Source organism: Halichoerus grypus, chromosome 2 (assembly GCF_964656455.1).
Source record: "Halichoerus grypus chromosome 2, mHalGry1.hap1.1, whole genome shotgun sequence".
In the NCBI taxonomy this organism is placed as follows: Eukaryota; Metazoa; Chordata; class Mammalia; order Carnivora; family Phocidae; genus Halichoerus; species Halichoerus grypus.
This window is the reverse complement of record NC_135713.1, coordinates 147,463,826-147,482,678: the sequence shown is the minus strand read 5'-3', so window position 1 is coordinate 147,482,678 and position 18,853 is coordinate 147,463,826. Positions and strand designations below refer to the sequence as shown.

Below are 18,853 nucleotides of genomic sequence, written 5' to 3'. Positions count from 1 at the left end.
GTGGCGGAGAATCCTTGGTGCTCTGATTTCCAGTGTCCCACTCCCATATGAGAAATGGGAATGTGTCCCTGAGTAGCCAGGCCATACTCACAGTGTGAAACTGGTCTAGGAGTTGCCAAGTGCATGGCAGGAGATGTGGGCAGGTGGCTTGCCATGGGCAGGGACAGAGAAGTGGGCAGAGAATTTGAGGAATAGCAGGAAGAGCTGTGGCTGAGGGCCGTTTCTCTCCTTAGTGCAGCTTCAGTCTTTGTGATGCTTTTATAACAGACCTGGGGCATCACAATGCCTTCTTGTGATGTCACAACTATGTCCTGGCCAATCACCAGGACATTCTCAGGTTGTCCCCATTCGGGTGGCCAGTCACCAGGAAGCTCAGATTGCCAAGGATCTATGGATTTCTCAGTGTCCCTGCTGACATCATTGTCTGGAAGCCATGTTTTAAAAGAAAGCAGATTAACTTTCCTTCAAGATGAAAAAATCATATTTGGGATGTATTCATAGTGAAGTTCATGGTGAGGGAGAAAGGACTTAACCAGTAAAAAGCTAAATGTGTCACTCATTGTCACCATTCACTAAAATGCAGACACCGATATTAATGAAGACATGGGCCATTTAAACCTCAGGAAACGTCACACTTCAGGGGTAAGTCAACAACATGGCACTCGAGTAGATGCTACTCTCCCTTCTTCCATCAAAGCTTAAGTAAAAGTGTAGAAAATGGTAGATATTATGTTTGGTATATCTTCGCACAATAAACCTAAAACTAGAAAGGATAAAGCTTTGTCAGAAGTCATTACCTGCTTGACAAAACAACATTCAGCTCTCATAGAAGGGGGGTGACAAAATCCAGCCTGTCATGAAGTTCACAGTCTTCATGTCCAGAATCCAACGAGAAAGATCAAGCGGGAGGAGTTAAGATTTATCTCCTCCCTCGAATACAGCTACAGAGTTATCAGATCATTCTGAACACCCAGGACATCAATCAAGTCTCTGAGAAAACAAATGCTGCAGGTCTACAAGTAGAATAGTGACCACCATTTGGGAGGTAGGAGGTGTGGAGACGTGAATCTGGTGTGACATAGCTGAGGATACAGCTGAGGGGAGGGAGTCGGCTTGAGGAGGATACTGCAAAGTTTTATAAGCTGCGGGGTGCAAAATCAGAACTTTTAGAAGTTTGCTATTTTGGGGGTGCTCCTGGCTTAAAGGTGCTTAGTTGGGGAAGCCAGGTGGAATGCTGGGTGTGACAGAGTGGTCTCAGGATCCCTGGAGTCTCATGAAAATGGGAGGTGCTTGAGTGTGACAGAATTCCCAGACTTCTGAAAGTTAAAAATAGAGCTACCTTACGACCCAGCTTTAGGAACGGGAACCCTGCCTGAGAACAGTGAGTCTAGGTGCCAGCTTTCTGCTTTGTATTGCCATAAACTGCTAACCGATTCATGATTGTGCGATTGCTTTCCTGACATAGGGTGGCAAAAGGCCGCAGCATGGGAGATCCTCCACGAGGGGAACCACACGAATCCATGCTGAACATTTGGAGTTTTGGAACTCAGTCCCATGCCTGAGCTAAAAACGCTTGGACACAGGCAGGATGAACATATGGTTTTGACGGTAACCAGGGAAACAGAGAGATGGATTACAAAGAATGAGAGTTGGACTTCTTCTTTGCTGATTTGGATGCCTTATATTTCTTTTTGTTGTCTGATTGCTGAGGCTGGGACTTCCTGTACCACGTTGAACAGCAGTGGTGAGAGTGGACATCCCTGCCGTGTTCTTGGACATAGGGGAAAATCTCTGTTTTTCCCTTTTGAGGGTGACATTTACTTTGGGTCTTTCCTATATGGCCTTTATGATGTTATGTTCCCCCTCTCTCTACATGGTGGAGTTTTTTCATGAAACGATGCTGTATTTTGTGGAATGCTTTTTCTGCATCTATTGAGAGGGTCCTGTGGTTCTTGTCCTTTCTTTTTCATGTGGTGTTTCACATTGATTTGCAGAGGTTGAACCACCCTTGCAGCCCAGGAATAAATCCCACTTGGTCGTGGTAAATAATCCTTTAAATGTGTTGGATCCTATTGGCAGTATCTTGGTGAGAATATATGCATCCTTGTTCAACAGGGATACTGGTCTGTAATTCTCCTTTTAATGGTGGTCCTTGTCTGGTTTTGGGATCAAGGTAATGCTGGCCTCTTGGAATGAGTTTGGTATTTTCCTTCCATTTCTATTTTTTGTAATAGTTTCAGAAATATAGGTATTAATTCTTCTTTAAATGTTTGGTAGAATTCCCCTAGGAAGCCATCTGGCCCTGGACACTCGTGTGTTGGGAGATTTTTGATTATTAATTGAATAGTTTTTACTGGTTTGGGGTCTGTTCAGGTTTTCTATAACTTCCTGATTCAGTTTTGGTAGTTTATGTTTCTAGGAATGTATCCATTTCTTCCAGATTGCCCAATTTGTTGAGATATAATTGGTCATATTTTCTTATATCTGTTTGCATTTATTGGGTGTTCGTTGTGAGCTCTCCTCTTTCATTTAGGTGTTTATTTATTTGGGTCCTTTCTCTTTTCTTTTTGATAAGTCTTACTTGAGCTTTAGCAATCTTATTAATTCTTTCAAAGAACCAGCTCCTAATTTCATTGATCTGTTCTACTGTTTTTTTGTTTTGTTTTAATTTCTTTATCATTGATTTCTGCTCTAATCTTTATTATTTCTCATTTCCTGCTGGATTTAGACTTTATTTTTTATTTTTTCTCCATGTTCTCTAGGTGTAAGCTTAGGTTGTGCGTTTGATACTTTTCTTGTTTCTTGAGGGGGGCCTGTATTGCTATATACTTCCCTCAAAGCCCTGTCATTGCTGCATCCCAATTATTCTCGACTGTCATGTTTTCATTTCCATTTTCTTCCATATTTCCATTTTCTTCCATGTATTTTTTAAATTCTTTACTTGCGTTTGACCCATTAGTTCTGCAGTAGGACGCTTTTTAACCTCCATGTGTTTGTGGTCCTATTTTTTCTTGTGTTTGACTTCAAGTTTCATCACATTGTGGTCTGAAAATATGCATGGCACGATCTCACACTTTTTCAAGAAGTTGAGGCCTGACTTATGACCAAGTATGTAATCCATTCTGGAGAATGTTCCATGTGTACACAAGAAGAATGTAATTTCTGCTGCTTTAGGATGAAATGCTCTGAATATATCTATTAAGTGCAGCTGGTCCAGTGTGTCATTCAAAGCCCTTGTTTCCTTGGTTATCTTCTGCTTAGGTAATTCATCCATTGCTATGAGTGGAGTGTTAATGTCCACCACTATTATTGTATTATTATCAGTGAGATTCTTTAAGGTGATTATTAATTAATTTATACATTTGACTGCTCCTAAGTTATGGGCATCAATATTTACATTTGTTAGATCTTCTGGTTGGATGACCCTTTTATGATGATATATTGTCCTTCTACATATCTTTTAATCTTTGTTTTAAAATCTGTTTCTTCTGGCATAAGATTCCAGCTTTCTTTTGATGTCCATTAGCATGATAATTGGTTCTCACCCCCTCATTTTTAAATCTAGAGGTGTCTTTGTATCTAAAATGAATCTCTTATAGGCAGTATATCGATGAGTCTTTTTGGTTTTTTTTTCTTTTGTATAACATTTTTTGAATCCATTCTGACACCTTCTGTCTTTTGATTGGATCATTTTATTCATTTATATTTATAGTAATTATTGAAAAATATGAATTTAGTGCCATTGTGTTACTTGTAATGTTGCTGTACCTGTGGATTTTCTCTGTTCCTTTCTGGTCTTTGTTACTTTCGGGATCTCTTTCTGGTCTATGTGTCCCCTTTAATATTTCTTGCAGGGCTGGGTTGGTGTACATGAATTCCTTTAATTTTGTTTATCTGAAAGACAGCCTAGCTGGATATAGTATTCTTGGCTGCATATTTTTCCAACGTAGCACATTGAATATACCAGTCCTTTCTGGCCTGCCAGGTCTCTGTGGACAGGTCTGCTACCAGCGTTATCTGTCAACCTTTGTAGTTTCAGAACAACTTGTCCCAAGCTGCTTTTAGGATTTTCTCTTTATCTTTGAAATTTGCAAGTTTCACTATAGTATGTCGTGGTGTTGACTTCTTTTTGTTGATTTTGAGGGGAGTTCTCTGTGCCTCTTGGCCTTGAATGCCTGTTTCTTTTCTTGCTTTAAGGAAGTTCTGAACTTTAATTTGTTCGAATAAACCTTCTGCCCCCTTTGCCTACTCCTCTTCTGGGACTCCTTCAATACAGATATTATTTCACTTATGGAGTTGCTGAGTTCCCTATGTCTACCTTCATGATCTAATAGTTGTCTTTCCTATTTCAGTCGTGATAGTACGCATGATCAGCTTCCTTATTTTCCATAACTTTGTCTTCTGTATCACTGATTTCCTCTTCTGTTTCATTCATCCTCATTTTTATGGCCTGCACATGAGACTGCATCTCAGTAATAGCATTTTTATTTTTGGCCTGACTAGATTTTAGAATTTTATGTCTACAGTAAGGGATTCTCTTGCATCTTCTATGCTTTTTTCAAATCCAGCTAGTATTTTTATAATCTTGGTTTGGAGTTCTAGTTCAGGTATCTTATATCTGTATTGATTAAATCTGTGGCTACGAGTACTACCTCCTTTCTCTTGTGTTAAATTCCTCCATCTCCTCAAATTCACAACCTAAACTTATATCTAAAGGACATAGAAAAGGAACAGCACGTAAAGCCTATAGCAAGCAGAAGAAGGGAAAAGTTTGGATCACAGATATATGATATAGAGAAAAAGAAAACAAAATAGTAGAACAGATCAATGAAACTAAGCTGGTTCTTTCAAAGAATTAATAAAACAGATAAACACCAAGGCAGAATTCTCAAAATGAAAGAGAAAGGAATCAAATAACCAAAATCATGAATGAAAGAGGAGAGATCACAAACACCACCACAGAAACACAAACAATTTTAAGAGAATCTTATGAACATTTATATGCCAACAAACTGGTCAATCTGGAAGAAATGAATAAATTCTTAGAAACATGCATACTATCAAGACTGAAATAGGAAGAAATAGGCAATTTGAACAGATCCAAAACCCACAAAGAAGTTGATTCAGTAATCAGAAATGTCCCAAAAAACAAAAGTCAAGGGCCAAATGGCTTCCTAGGGGAATTCTACCAGACATTTATAGAATAAGTTAATACCTTATTCTTCTCAAACTGTTCCACAAAGTAGACACGGAAGGAAAACTTCCAAATTCATTCTATGAGTGCAGCATTACCCTGATGCCAAAACTAATAGACTAAACTAAAAAAACAGGTCATTACCCCTGGTGACTATGCATGCAGATATTCTCAATAAGATACTAGCAAATCAAACCCAACAGTCCATTAAAAGAATTATTCACCATGAGCAAGTGAGACTTATTCCTGGGCTGCAAGGGTGGTCAATATTCAGAAATCTATCGAAGTGATACAACAAATTAATAAAAGAAAGGGTAAGAACCATATGATCCTTTCAGTAGGTGCAGAAAACAAAACAAAACAAAACATTTGAAAAAGTAGAGCATCCATTCTACGTAAAAGCCTTCAACAAAGTTGGGATATATGGAACAAAAGTCAACACAGCAAAAGCCATATATAAAGACCCACGGCCAATATCATCCCCCAAATGGGAAAACTGAGAGCTTTTCCATTACAGTCAGGAATAAGACAGGGAAGTCCACTGTCACCAATATTATTTAACATAGTACTGGAGGTCCTAGACTTAACAATCAGGCAACAAAAAGAAAATTACAAAACAAAACACAAAACATCCAAATTGGCAAGAAACATTTTCAACTTTCAGTATATGCAGATGACATGATAGTCTATGTATAAAACTTAAAAGACCCTACCATCAAATTTCTGGGCTGATAAATATATTCAGCAGTGTTGCAGGATATAAAATCAATATACAGAAATCTGTTGCATTTCCAGTAATGAAGCAGCAGAAAGAGAAATCAAGGAATCAATCCCATTTACAATAGCACCAAACACAAGATACCTAGGAATAAACCTAACCAAAGAGGTAGAGATTTCTACACTGAAAACTATAGAACACTTAAAGAAATTGAAGAGGACAAAAAGAAATGGAAAACCACTCCATGCTAATGGATTGGAAGAATATTGTTAAAATGTCTATACTACCATGAGCAATCTACACATTCACTGCAGTGCCTTTCAAAAACGAGCAGCATTTTTCACAGAACTAGAACAAGTAATCCTAAAATTTGTATAGAACCACAAAAGACTCTGATAGCCAAAATAATTCTGAAAGAGAAAAAAACTGGAAGAATCACGTTTCCAGATTTTAAGCTCTATTACAAAGCTGTAGTCATTGAGATAGTATTGTACTGGTGCTTAAACAGACACATAGATCAATGGAACAGAATAGAGAACCAAGAAATGGACCCTAGACCAATCTTCAACACATCGTGAAAAAAAATATCTGGTGGAAAAAAAAGACAGTCTCTTCCACAAATGATGTTGGGAAAACTGGATTGCATGATGGCAGAAGAATGAAACTGGACCATTTTCCTAAACCATACACAAAAATAAATTCAAAATAATTGAAAGACCTAAATGTAAGACAGGAAACCATCAAAAACCTAGAGGAGAACACAGGCAGTCGCTTCTTTGCCATGAGTCATAGAAATTTATCATGAAATAAGTCTCCTGAGGCAAGGAACCTAAAGCAAAAAGGAACTATTGGGACTTCATCAAGGTAAAAGCTTCTGCACTCTAAAAGAAACAATCAGTACAACTAATGGCAACCTACAGAATGGGAGAAGGTATTTGCAAATGTCTTAACAGATGAAGGGTTATCATCCAAAGTCCATAAAGAACTTAACAAACTCAGGACCCCAAAATTTAATTTTCCAGTTAAGAAATGGGCAGAAGATATGAACAGACATTATTCCAAAGAAAACATACAGAGAGCTAACAGACAGATGAAAATACTCTCAACAGCATTCAACTTCATGTAAATGCAAGTCAAAATCAAGATGTGATACCCCCTCACAACTGTCAGAATGGCTAAAATTAACAAAACAGGAAACAACAGATGTTGGCGATGATGTGGAGCTAGAGGAAGCCCTGACACTCTGTGGGAATGCAAAGTGGCGCAGCTACTCTGGAAAACAGTATGGAGGTGCGGCAAAAAGTTAAAAATTGAACTACCCAATGACACAACAATTGTACTGCTAGGTATTTAGCTGAAGGACACAAAAATACTTATTCCTAAGGGCACATGCATCCCCATGTTTATAGTAGTATTATCAACAATAGTGACATCATAGAAAGAGACCAAATGTCTATCAACTGATAAATATACAAAGATCTTACATAACACATTCACCAAAAGAATGAAATCTTGCCATTTCCGATGAAGTCAACAGAACATGAGTGTGTTATGCTAATGAAATTATGTCAGTCAGAGAAGGGCAAATACCATATGGTGTCACTCACATGTGAAATTTAAAAACAAAACAGATAAACAGAGGGGTATTAAATTACAACACAAACATCAACAACAACATCAACAACAGCAAAAGGGAACCATAAGGAGCTGCTAAATATAGTAAACAAACTGAGGGTTGATGAAGAGATTTAGAGAGGGATGTGCTAAATTCATTATTGGAATATATGTGTTGTGATGAGCTATGGGTGTTATATGTAAGTGACGAAGCATTAAATTCTACACCTGAAATCAATTTCACCATATATGTTACCTAACTAGAATTTAAATAAAAATTTGGAATTAAAAAAAAAAAAAACTCTGCACATAATGAACATGTATAGACTTATTCCAATATCATTAGCACACACATTATTTCATACTTATATGGAGTATACACCAAAATAGATCATATTCTGAGCTGCAAAATACACCTGTACAAAGGTAATAGAAGTCATATAGTGTCTGTTGGCCGAACATAGTGGAATGAAACTAGAAATCAATGTCAGAAAGCTAAATTAAACATTCCATCATATGTGGGGATTAAACACATGTCTAAATAACATGGGGAAACACATAAATCTCAAGAAACATTTTATTTTTCTAAAGTTTACTTATTTATACTCTCTACAACCATCATAGGGATTGAACTCACCACCCCAAGGTCAAGAGCCACATCCTCTTCTGACTGAGCCAGCCAGTTGCCCCTAAAATGTTGAAATACATAAAAATAAAACAAAACTTAGTGAATTTTATGGGATGCAGAGACACAGTGCTTACCTGGAAATGTGTTGTGTTGAATGCATGTATTAAGGAAAAAAGTCTAATATCAAAAATTTACATTCGCATCTCAGGAAATATAAATGCTAGATCAAATTAAATACATTGTAATGAAAAAGAAGAAAAGAAGATAGGAATAATAAAAATTAGAGGAGAAATCGTGAAATCAATAGAGAAAATCAATAAAATGCAAAAAAATAACATATTCTTTGAAATTAGGTGATTGGGGTTAAGGAGTGCCCTTGTTGGGATGAGCACTAGGTGATTTATGGAAGTGTTGAATCAGTATATTGTACACCTGAAAGTAATATTACACTCTGTGTTAACTGAGTATCAGAATTTAAATAAACACTTACAAAAATGATTAATGAAATTAATAAAACTCTAATCAGGCTAATTAAGTAAAATGTGAGAGAGAAGACACAATTTATTAATAGCAGAAATAAAAGAGGGGACATGATTACTGCTCCCATTGAAATTAAAAGGATAGTAAAAGAATATTATAAATAACTTAATGGTGAGAAATTTAATAATTTAGTGGAAATGGGCAAATTCTTTGAAAGACACAATTTGCCAAAACTCATTAAGAAGGAATAGACAAAATGAATAGGTCTATGTCTATTGAATAAATTGAATAAACAATAACCTCCCAAAACAGAAACACAGGCCCAGGTGGGTTCCCTGGCAAATTTTATTAAACTTTGAAGGAACAGATTAAATTAATTATCTACAATTCCTTTCAGAGTATAAAAGCAACTGAAACATTTCTGATTCCTTCTGTGATATCACCATTACCTCATTATAATTCCAACAATGACAGAAAAAAACTACACATCAGTGTCTCTTATGAACATAGATGCAAACAGCCTCAAAAAATTATTACACATTGAATGCAACAATGTATAAAAAGAATTATACACCACAACGATGTGGATCTATTCCTCATATGAAAGATCGATTTAACATTCCAAAATCATTTAATGCAATTCATTACATCAACAGACTAAATTATAAAATAATCACAAGTCCATATTAATACATAAAATCCATTGTACAGTATCTGATACCCACTCAAAAATTAAAACTCTCAGGGCGCCTCCACATCAGGCACCCTGCTCCACAGGAAGCCTGCTTCTCCCTCTCCCACTCCCCCTGCTTATGTTCCCCCTCTCACTGTGTCTCTCCCTGTCAAATAAATAATTAAAATTAAATTTAATTTAATTTAAAAACCTCTCCGTAAACTGGGGCAATAGAGGTAACAGTTCAACTTGAAAAAAAAAAAAAAAATACCTACAAGAAACTTCCTGCCAAATTTATACTTAATGGTGGGAAACTAGAAGCCTTCCCACTAAGATCAGGAGCAAGGCAGATATGTTCCCTCTCACTACTCCTTTTCAACATTGTGCAGAAAGTAGTAAGAAATACAATTAGACAAGGAACAGAAAAGAAACGTATATAAATGGAGAAGGAAAAGTTAAAAACGCTGTTGTTCATACTTGAGCTATTTATTGGATAGAAAACCCAAAAGAGTTGACAAAGCACTTGTGAAAATAATAGGTAATTTACCAAATTTGCAAGACAAAATTTTAATATACCAACTGCAACCCTGCCGTATGCCATCAATGAACAAGTGTAATATGAAATGGAAAACACAATATCATTTACATTAGCACTAAGGGGGGAAAAAAAGAAAAAAAGGAAGAAAGAAAAAGAAAGAAAATTGTTGGGTACAAATGTAATACAATATGTACCAGATCTCTACAGAAAATGGTGCAGAATTCTGATGAATGCAATTAGAACTGAATAAACGATGAGATGTTCCATTTTCAAGGATAGGAGAACTTAATGTGAAGATATTGGTTCTATTTGTTTAGATTTATAGATCTAATGAAATACCAATGAAAATCCCATCAAGTTATTTTGCGGACATTGACAATGTGATTATATAACTTATGTGGGAGAAAAAAGACCTAAAATAGCCAACACTATATTGAAAAGGAAGATTGTTGAAAGATGAATGATATCCAAATTCAAGATTTTCTACAAAGCTGCATAAATCATGACTGGCTGTCTGGTGTGAGAATAAATGAAGACATCAATGGCAAAAAAAAAAAACAAAGGCCCAGAAAAAGACTCACATGAATATAGTTAACTGATTTTTGTCAAAGAAACAAAGACAACACAATGAACCAAATATTGTCTTTTCAGAATGATGCTGGAACAACTGGACATCCTGATGTAAATAAATAAATTAATTAAATACATCTAGAAAAACACTTTGGGATTGGGCTGGTTCAGATGCTCCTTTGGGTGCATCCAGACTGGGTGACTCTAGCCTTTGAGGGCAACTTCAGAATCCAGTACCTTGCCTTGGCGTGCTCTTGCCACTCGACATCTGTGTCCAGGGCCATACAGCCATGCATCTAGACACAAAGGTCCTCTTCATCCCACGTCTGACTGGGTTCTAAATGCTGTCTGGTAAGCCAGATTCTGGGGCTGAGAAGAAAGAAGAGGAACACCAGGAACTCACCATGACTCTAAACAGGTTGTGCCAAAGAGAGATTATAAACTTTCAATCAGCAGCAAACTGGCTTCCCTAAGCTGCATAAAAGGCCAGAAATCATGCATCTGATGACTGGATGGAAGCCCAGTGTGGAAGCACACTGTTCTGTGACTGGGGAGGGAAGCGAGCAGTGCTTATGAAGGAGGTGCAGAATATGCTTTGCCTCGTAGGACAGAAGACGGGTTCAATCTAGTCTAGACGCGAGATTCTCTTTTTCCCTCATGATAAGGAAAGCTAGCAGAAAGTTTATTTAAACCGCTTCGTGAGCTTTAACTTTTTTTGATAATATACTGGAGAAACTGAAAAACAAGTCCAAGCTGATACATATATGCATAGCTTTTAATAATGTAAATACAACAGCCACATGTTAATCCACTCTGTACTGCTTTAAGTGAATATACACTGTAAAAACATTTGTTAGTTGAGGTGGCCTTTTTTTTTTTTCCTCTGAACAGGAATGTAAATGTCTATTTCACTAGAAATGACAAGTTTCTTTGTTTGTTTGTTTTGTTTTGTTTTTATCCAATGAAAAGTGAAATATAAGACAAGCTGATGACAAAGTATTTGTCTTCTAGATCAGGCATTTTTATTTTCCAATACGATCCTCAACAACCGTCCCCAGCTAAGTCTTAGCCTATTACAGGAAGGCTTGGAGTCAATATGTGACACTCTAGTTCCAGGGAGAGGCTTTTAGAGACCTAGTCCAATCTTTGTTTTGTTCTTACAGAAAAAGAAACTGAAGCCCAGAAAGATAAAGTGGCTTGGCCAAAATCACATGGTTAGCGACAGAAACAGGATTAAAACACTGGTGCTGTGGGTGTCAGAATGAATCAGTAAATTAAGGACAGGCACCAGGATGACACAAAGGACAAAATTCCCTTCTCAAATCTTGTCCTGCAGCAAGGCTAGGGAGGGCCTGAGACCACAGTAGGAACCATAACTGGTCTACACTTCCTCGGAGTTATTTAGGCCCATCCAAAAAAAAAGAAAAAAAAATGACGCTGGAACAACTGGACATCCTGATGTAAATAAATAAATCTAGAAAAACACTTTATATCCTTCACCAAAATTAACTCAAAATGCATTGTAGACCTAAATGTAAAATGTAAAACTACCAAGTGTGTAGATGATAACATCAGAGAAACCTAGATGATGTCGAGTGTGAAAATGAACATTAGATACAATATGAACACATAAATTATTTTTTAAAAGAAATCTCTACACCAAACATGGGGCTCAAACTTACAACCCTGAGATCAAGTATCATGCACTTCACCAATGATAGTCATAGGTCCCGAGGCCTAAATTATTACTATTATTTTAACAAATAGCTTAAGTATTTTATTTGTTTGCAACTAAGCTTTTTAACACTATATATGAAAATGTACAAAGAATAATGTTGCAGTTTTTGGTTAAATTTAAGTCAAAGACATTCATTAATAAGGAATCTTTGAATAAGAATATTCCAGCATTTCTCTAAGCCATGTGATAAGAACACTGTCTCTGAATATTACCTTACTTTGGAAGGTACTGACATACACTTGAATTAAATTCAGAATTTTTCAAAATAAGCCCTAATTAATAAAACCGTTCTCTATTCAAACTAGAACAATTTTAATAGAACTTTCCTTTCCAGAAACAATAATAAAGGAAACAAGGTATTTTGTAAAATGGGGTCCTGAACAAGTCACAGTAAAAAATAAATGTATACTTAACTTCCCCCTCCTCAAAACAGAGGCTACTTTCTGTTGCACAGCCTTGGAAACAAGGTGAAGAACAGTCCATAAGCAACTTTGGGCAGGGGGTTGCCAAAACAAAGCTCAAGCAGTTGAACATGCTCACTTCTTAGAATTTGGGGGAGCCTGACCAAAGGATCCAAATTCTGTTTTTAATAACTGATACAAAGGCAGAGTGGCTCCTCCCAAGTAGCAGTGCCACCAGGGGCTGGCCCAGCCCCACGCTCACCTGTGTTGTGCTCCCAAGCAAACCCTGATGCTCCTGCTGCAGGGAGACCTTTTCTTTTTAGAGGTTCTGTGTCCAGGGAGCTCTCTGTGTGAATGAGGTGAGCACAGACTCCACATGGGTATTTGAAGGCTTGGAATCAAAGTATTTTTCAACACGGCTAGGCAGAGTCCATGTGTCAAACGGCCCGTCTCTAGTTTGTCCTAATTCCTTACCACGCATTTGTAGACCTAGGACCACAGACCTTTGCTACGTCCTCATAATCACCCCTAATGTCCATCCTAACTTATGATTCATATTCTGTGCCTGGAAACAGTCCCTGTATTTAACAATAATACCTACAACATAAAACAATCTACCGTGACAACTTATATGGTCACAAAACATTAATGATCTTCTGTAGACAAAGCAAATGTTTTTAACTATAATTGTCGTGCATCAAATTCACAGCCAGAATCCCCAAGATCAAAAAAATATTTGCACAAAATAAATAATAACTTAAAACACACACACACACACACACAAACATATACACACACAGTCGCACACACTTCTTACAGAACCGTGCTTGGGGAAACCCCATTTGTTGAGTGCCACTGAGGGCATATTTTGCTAAACTGCTGCTCCAGGTATTTTTGTTTGGAAAATCTATCACAGTAGGGCACAGCTGTTTATTGGATGAGCAGAAAAGAAAGATATGCTTGTGGCAACCAGAAAGTTTTAAGGTCTTTCAAGTTGTATAAAATGGACCTGCAGAAATGTTTACATGTTCTCAGGATGCAAAGTTGGAGCTGAAATGTGATAACAAACCAGTTGCAAAAAGTGTACAGCAGCCATCTCTTGAGGTCAAACCTGGTACCCAGATATGCAAGAATGCTTCAGGACACATCGCTTGTTGGCCTTGTCCCATATCGTTGCATAATCTGATCATGTGTGCCTTTCACAAGAGGTTCATATTGTTCTGCTAGTTTGGTATTGAGGATTTGCTCATACTCCTCCCGAATTTTATCTTCATAGTCTTTTAAAAGATGCTCACATATTATTCTGACTTGTCGGAGGGTAAAAGAGGGCTGGTCCTTCTTCATCCAGGAGGAACCTGGAGAACTAGGGGCTGTGAGTGCTGAGGAATGAGGTGACTTTCTGAAGTACAAGCTTCACTCTGATTCAGAACAACTTCTAAATGTCTCCACCTCTGATAAGGACTATATTCTTGTTTTATGTTCTGAAAAATTTGTTCTATTGTTGGAAGTCACGGTTCGTTGTGGGGTGCGGTGGGGTGCTGCAGAGTCAGTGGTGGGGTCTGCTCTGGAGAAGAGGTGGCGGCTCGGTGTCTGGGGGCCTGAGGCCGGAGTGGGGCTGGGCAGAGGGGCGCAGCACCACCACTTTGGGGAACCAGGGCTCACAGCCCGGCCTCAATCTCCCTGGGCTGTTTCAATGTCGCCCCTCACACCATGCCTCTGAGGGGCCAGGGACCAGGGGCAGATGTGGAGGTAACTGCGGCCCAACCTCCGGCCCCTCAGCAGAGCTCACAAGCCAGGCCGGCTCCAATCCCGAGGCATCAATTATGTATAAAAAAAATTGATAAGCTGCAATTTATTAAAATGAAAATCTTATGATCTCAAAAAACTCAAAAATAAACAGCAAGCTCCAGACTTAGAAAATCTTGAAAAAAAGGATCTCTTTCCAAAAGATACATGTGAAAAACAATTGTGTTCTAAATATACAAAGAACACTTGAAATCAACAATGAAGAAAATAACTTAATTAATAAAACCGACTGAGTCCCATAATAAACCCATCACTAAATAAGATAGATTGCAGGGGAGGAGCAAGATGGCGGAGGAGTAGGAGATCTAAATTTTGTCTGGTCCTAGGAATTCAGCTGGATAGGGATCAAACCATTCTGAACACCTATGAACTCAACAGGAGATCAAAGAGAATAGCAGCAACTCACTGAACAGAAAAGCGACCACTTTCTGGAAGGTAGGACGTGTGGAGAAGTGAATCCAAGGTGATATTTGGGAGGATAGATGGCGGGGGAGGGGGCCTCCATCAGCTGATACTGGCAAGGGATAGAGAAGTGGAGCACAAAATCAGAACTTTTAGAAGTCGGCTTTGCTGAGGGCCATCACTCCAGTGGCTAAGCGGGGGGTGGAACCCTCGTGGGACAGTGTGGTCTCAGGACCCTCGGGGTCACAGAAAGACCAGGGGTGCCTGAGTGTGGCAGAGCTCCCAGGTATCGGAGCGGGGAAGCCGGCTGCAGAGACGGAGCCAAGGAGTGGTCTCTCAGCTCTGGGTTGCCATAGACTGTGATCCGCAGCACAGTTGGGCCACTGCTCCTCCAGTAGGGACCCAACAAGGGGCATTTCCCAGGAGACTCCCCTTCCTCCCCCGGGAGGAGCAGCGCGGGTGCGCACTGCAGATATCTGCTGTGTTTGGAGACTCCACACGGGGTCGGTTCGAGAGACAGAATCACTTGGTCACAGGCCAGGTTAGCACAAGTGCAGCCAGAGACCGGGGAGATAGGAGTGATTGACTGCTTTTCTCTGGAATCTCACTGAGGAGTGGGGCCCGGAGTTATCGGCTCCTCCAGGGCGGAGATTGGGAGGCCACCATTTTCACTCTCGTCCTCCAAAGCTGTACGGAAAGCTTGCAGGGAACAAAAGCTCCCAAGAGCAAACCTGAGCAGATTACATAGCCCCACCTGCAGCAGGGGCTGGGTAATTATGCCTCCGGAAAAGACATTTGGGAACCACGGCAACAGGCCCCTCCCCCAAAAGATCAGCAAGAACAGCATGCCAAGACCAAGTTTACCTATCAATGAGAATGGCAGAACTCCAGCGCTAGGGGAATACAGCACATAGATTACATGGCTTTTTTTCCCAGGATTTTTTAGTCTTTCAAAGTTAATTTTTTAAATTCTTTCTTTTTTTTAATTTTTTCCCCTTTTTTAACCAACATCTTATTGAACGCTTTTAAAAAAAATCTTTTTTATTTTTAATTTTTAGAGTCATATTCTATCCCTTCAGAGTAGTTTAACGTATTTTTGGTATATATATAAGTTGTTCTCTCTTTAAAATTTTGGGATACAGTTGCTTCTAACAGACCAAAATACACCCTAAATCTCTAGTGTATGGCTTTGTTCTAGTCTCCTGCCTGATCATATTTGATCATATTCTGTTTTTTTTTTATTTTTTTTTTCTATTCTCTTTCTTTCCCTTTCTGTTCCCCCGGTTTCATGTCTCTTCTGATTTGTTTAGTGTTTATTTCTCTGGGGTCATTGTTATGCTGTTAGCATTTGTTCTCTCATTCATCTATTGTGCTTTGTATAAAATGACAAGATGGAAAAAATCACCCCCCAAAAAAGAACAAGAAGCAGTACCGACTGCCAGGGACCTAATCAATATGGACATTAGTAAGACATCGGATCTAGAGTTCAGAATGATGATTTTAAAGATATTAGCTGGGCTTGAAAAAAGCATGGAAGATATTAGAGAAACCCTTTCTGGAGAAATAAAGGAACTAAAATCTAACCAAGTTGAAATCAAAAAGGCTGTTAATGAGGTGTAACAAAAAATGGAGGCTCTAACTGCTAGGATGAATGAGGCAGAAGAGAGAATCAGTCATATAGAAGACCAAATGATGGAAAATAAAGAAGCTGAGAAAAAGAGAGATAAACAACTACTGGATCACGAGGGCAGAATTCGAGAGATAAGTGATACCATAAGACGAAACAACATTAGAATAATTGGGATCCCAGAAGAAGAAGAAAGAGAGAGAGGGGCAGAAGGTATATTGGAGCAAATTAGAGCAGAGAACTTCCCTAATGTGGGGAAGGAAACAGGTATCAAAATCCAGGAGGCACAGAGAACCCCCCTCAAAATCAATAAAAATAGGTCAACAACCCGACATTTATAGTAAACTTATGAGTCTCAGAGACAAAGAGAAAATCCTGAAAGCAGCTCGGGAGAAGAGATCTGTAACCTACAATGGTAGAAACATTAGACTGGCAACAGACCTATCCACAGAGACCTGGCAGGCCAGAAAGGACAGGCATGATATATTCAGAGCACTAAATGAGAAAAATATACAGCCAAGAATACTATATCCACCTAAGCTGCCATTGAAAATAGAAGGAGAGATAAAAAGCTTCCAGGACAAACAAAAACTAAAGGAATTTGCAAACACAAAACCAGCCCTACAAGAAATATGGAAAGGGGTCCTCTAAGCAAAGAGAGAGCCTAAAAGCAACATAGACCAGAAAGGAACACAGAAAATATAGAGTAACAGTCACCTTACAGGCAATACAATGGCACTAAATTCCTATCTTTCAATAGTTACCCTGAATGTAAATGGGCTAAATGCCCCAATCAAAAGACACAGGCTATCAAATTGGATAAAAACAAACAAACAAACAAACAAAAAACAAGACCCATTGATATGCTGTCTGCAAGAGACTCATTTTAGACCCAAAGACACCCCCAGATTGAAAGTGAGGGGTGGAAAATCATTTACCATGCTAATGGACCCCAAAAGAAAGCTGAGGTGGCAATCCTTATATCAGACAAATCAGACTTTAAACCAAAGACTATAAGAAGACATGAGGAAGGACACTCTATCATATTTGAAGTGTCTTTCCAACAAGAAGATCTAACTATTGTAAATATCTATGCCCCTTACATGGGAGCAGCCAATTATATAAGCCAATTAATAACAAAAGCAAAGAAACACATCAACAACAATATTATAATAATGGGGTACTTCCACACCCCCCTCACTGAAATGGACAGATCATCTAAGCAAAAGATCAACAAGGAAATAAAGACTTTAAAAGACACACTGGACCAAAAGGACTTCACAGATGTATTCAGAACATTCCATCCCAAAGCAAGAGAGTACACATTCTTCTCTAGTGCCCATGGAACATTCTAATGAATAGATCACATCCTAGGTCAAAAATCAGATCTCAACCGGTACCAAAAGGTTGGGATCATTCCCTGCATATTTTCATAGCACAGTGCTTGCTTTGAAACTAGACCTCAATCACAAGAGGAAAGTCGGAAAGAACTCAAATACATGGAGGCTAAAGAGCATCCTACTAAAGAATGAATGGGTCAACCAGGAAATTAAAGAAGAATTAAAACGATTTATGGAAACCAATGAAAATGAAAACACAACTGTTCAAAATCTTTGGGATGCAGCAAAGGCAGTCCTAAGAGGAAAGTATATAGCAATACAAGCCATTCTCAAGAAACATGAAGGTCTCAAATACACAACCTAACCCTACACCTAAAGGAGCTGGAGAAAGAACAGCAAATAACGCCTAAACCCAGCAGGAGAAGAGAAATAATAAAGATCAGAGCAGGAATCAATGAAATAGAAACCAAAAGAACAGTAGAACAGATCAACGAAACTAGGAGCTGGTTCTTTGAAAGAATTAACAAGATTGATAAGCCCCTGGCCAGACTTATCAAAAAGAAAAGAGAAATGACCCAAATCAACAAAATCATGAATGAAAGAGAGATCACAATCAACACCAAAGAAATACAAACAATTCTAAGAATATATTATGAGCAACTCTATGCCAGTAAATTAGATAACCTGGAAGAAATGGATGCATTCCTAGAGATGTATCAACTACCAAAACTGAACCGGGAAAAAATAGAAAACCTGAACAGCCTTTAACCACTAAGGATATTGAAGCAGTCATCAAAAATCTCCCAAAACACAAAAGCCCAGGGCCAGATGGCTTCCCAAGGGAATTCTACCAAACATTTAAAGAAGAATTAATACCTATTCTTCTGAAACGGTTCAAAAATAGAAATGGAAGGAAAACTTCCAAACTCATTTTATGAGGCCAGCATTACCTTGATCCCCAAACCAGACAAAGAACCCATCAAAATGGAGAGTTACAGACCAATATCCTTGATGAACATGGATGTAATGGAGAATTATAGACCAATATCCTTGCAAAGATTTTCTCCAAAATACTATCCAATAGGATCTAACAGTAATTAAAAGGATTACTCACCACGACCAAG

At 38.4% G+C, this 18,853-nt stretch overlaps 2 pseudogenes; both read right to left on the bottom strand.

The window, feature by feature from the left end:
* Window positions 1–8,160: 8,160 nt before the first annotated feature.
* LOC118527099 (ubiquitin-conjugating enzyme E2 L3 pseudogene) overlaps window positions 8,161–18,853 on the bottom strand; it is a 34,164-nt pseudogene continuing 23,471 nt past the window's right edge.
* Window positions 13,412–14,266, bottom strand: LOC144380995 (akirin-1 pseudogene; annotated as a pseudogene).